Source organism: Ostrinia nubilalis, unplaced genomic scaffold (assembly GCF_963855985.1).
Source record: "Ostrinia nubilalis unplaced genomic scaffold, ilOstNubi1.1 SCAFFOLD_43, whole genome shotgun sequence".
In the NCBI taxonomy this organism is placed as follows: Eukaryota; Metazoa; Arthropoda; class Insecta; order Lepidoptera; family Crambidae; genus Ostrinia; species Ostrinia nubilalis.
This window is the reverse complement of record NW_026973577.1, coordinates 27057-30000: the sequence shown is the minus strand read 5'-3', so window position 1 is coordinate 30000 and position 2944 is coordinate 27057. Positions and strand designations below refer to the sequence as shown.

The 2944-nt window shown below is 40.8% G+C and overlaps 1 non-coding gene across 1 annotated transcript in view; it reads right to left on the bottom strand.

Moving 5' to 3' along the window:
• The window catches only part of LOC135087441 (small subunit ribosomal RNA), a 1903-nt gene extending 590 nt beyond the window's left edge, over window positions 1-1313 (bottom strand). The window contains exon 1 of the ribosomal RNA XR_010260825.1: window positions 1-1313. This exon is cut by the window's left edge and continues 590 nt beyond it. This is a non-coding gene — a ribosomal RNA (small subunit ribosomal RNA).
• Between the last annotated feature and the right edge of the window lie 1631 nt (window positions 1314-2944).

The window sequence follows — 2944 nt, the reverse complement described above, 5'->3', positions numbered from 1 at the left end:
TTAATCTGTCAATCCTTCCGGTGTCCGGGCCTGGTGAGATTTCCCGTGTTGAGTCAAATTAAGCCGCAGGCTCCACTCCTGGTGGTGCCCTTCCGTCAATTCCTTTAAGTTTCAGCTTTGCAACCATACTCCCCCCGGAGTCCAAAATCTTTGGTTTCCCGAAAGCTGCCCGCCGAGCCATTGTAGTAACGTCGGCGGATCGCTAGATGACATATTTACGGTTAGAACTAGGGCGGTATCTAATCGCCTTCGAACCTCTAACTTTCGTTCTTGATTGATGAAAACACCTTTGGCAAATGCTTTCGCTGATGTTCGTCTTGCGACGATCCAAGAATTTCACCTCTAACGTCGCAATACGAATGCCCCCAGTTATCCCTATTAATCATTACCTCGGAGTTCTGAAAACCAACAAAATAGAACCGAGATCATATTCTATTATTCCATGCACGAAATATTCAAGCAGCATTTTGAGCCCGCTTTGAGCACTCTAATTTGTTCAAAGTAAAATTGTCGGCCCATCTCGACACTCACTGAAGAGCACCGCGATAGGATTTTGATATTGAACCGACGTTTGACCGTCGGCTCACCGACGATATGCTCCGCAAACGTGTCAGTATCACCGCGGATGCGGTGCACCGACAGCGCGGCGCACAAATGCAACTACGAGCTTTTTAACCGCAACAATTTTAGTATACGCTATTGGAGCTGGAATTACCGCGGCTGCTGGCACCAGACTTGCCCTCCAATTGTTCCTCGTTAAAATATTTAAAGTGTACTCATTCCGATTACGAGGCCTCGTAAGAGTCCCGTATCGTTATTTTTCGTCACTACCTCCCCGTGCCGGGAGTGGGTAATTTGCGCGCCTGCTGCCTTCCTTGGATGTGGTAGCCGTTTCTCAGGCTCCCTCTCCGGAATCGAACCCTGATTCCCCGTTACCCGTGACAACCATGGTAGTCGCAGAAACTACCATCGAAAGTTGATAAGGCAGACATTTGAAAGATGCGTCGCCGGTGCTGGACCGTGCGATCGGCAAAAGTTATCCAGATTCATCAAAATTAACGACTTCGAACGCGAGGCCCTCCGTCGATTGGTTTTGATCTAATAAAAGCACTCGTCCCATCACTGGTCAGAGTTCTGATTGCATGTATTAGCTCTAGAATTACCACAGTTATCCAAGTAACTGAGTAAGATCTAAGGAACCAAAACTGATATATTGAGCCATTCGCGGTATCGCCCTAATACGGCTTGCACTGAGACATGCATGGCTTAATCTTTGAGACAAGCATATAACTACTGGCAGGATCAACCAGGGAGCTTACACATATTATTATACATATGATAGCTCTCGTTAAAGAATATTAACGAAGAGTGTGTTTGGTGTCTATAGCCCAATTCGACGTTTGACCGACCGAACTGGGCTTGACTACTGTGTACACTGTTCGCAGTTACAACGTGTGTCGTGAGGCGAGTCTTTGCAACACTCTATAAATTAATATAGAATGCTAGAAAAACACACCCACATAGCGCTCACAGAGGCGCCCACACTGAACGTTCGCATAGACATAACATTCATTCATCACATTTTATAATAAAATCTAACAAATTTCGTATCATGAACGATATGTCAGCCCGGTGTTGGAAAAACCACCCTACCTCTCACGATTTGTCGACACCATCACTACAGAGACATATACATCATTGAAATGTTTGCGTGTTGTGAGTGTGTGCTATAGAATACATAAAAATATACACATATATTTGATACGCTGATGTAAACGCTAAAAAGCCATCATCGCCCTTATGTAAGGTTAATGTGGCGGGAAGCGTTACAACGAAGCGTATTAAAAAGTGGCCAGTCGAAGCGCGTATGCAAAAGCACAGATAACTGCACATAGCGCGGACACATTGCCCGAGTGAGACAGATCTTTATTACGAATTCGATCATACAACCCATCCGTAGATCTACAAAGTTTAACAAGCGTCCAATGAGCCACACACTAAGTCCCGTCAATCTCATTGAACATCCGAAACCTCAGACGCCAACAGAGTGTACATACAGAGTGAAAAAGTTAAAGTTTCATCAACTCTTTCACCACTTTGCTTTAAAACACAACTTATAAACGCACCGATCCGTCGTACGCAGAGTGTGCTGCGCGCGCGCATCATGTTTATAATACATTTGAGCGTGCGCGCGCGCTCTGCGCACGGCGGTCGCTGTGTTACTGATCTCGCTCGGCCGGACGCCGCCGACGTCGCGTTTGTCTGTACACTCTCTCGGTTCTCGAGTGGAAGCCGCGAATGGAAAAGAAACATTTTTAACGCTATGCTCGTACGCTGCTGCGCACGCGCAGCTTTAAATGCTAAGTGTAAAAAAAAAAAAAAAAAAAAAAAAAAAAAAAAAAAAAAAAAAAAAAAAAAAAAAAAATTAAAGTGACACACCCCCTATATGTATAACCAGATAATTAATAATTAAAAAAAAAGTTAGGTTAGATTAGGTTAGGTTAGGTTAGGTTAGGTTAGATTAGATGATCCTTTTTTTTTTTTTATTAAAAAGATGATACAGAAAAAAAAAAATTGATTGCGATTAAAGTGTTAAAAGCGACACCCCATAAATCACGAAATAGGAAAATTAATAATATTAATAACACATAAATACAATAAAATAATTAATTAAAAAAAAAAAACTTTCGTATTAAGAACAAAAAATATTAAATTATTTTTGTTAATTCGAAATTATTATTATAAATCACGACTTTTTTTTAATAAAGAAATTAAGATTTTTAGTTGTATTGATACATTTTTTCCTATTTCGTGATTTGTTGGAAAAACAAACAAAAAAACTAATTGATGTATATGATTAATATTCAAAACTATTCAAAACTTTAACTAATAAATATATACCATAGTGGGTGTATAAAATTAGGCCTTTTAAAAAGTTAAGTAC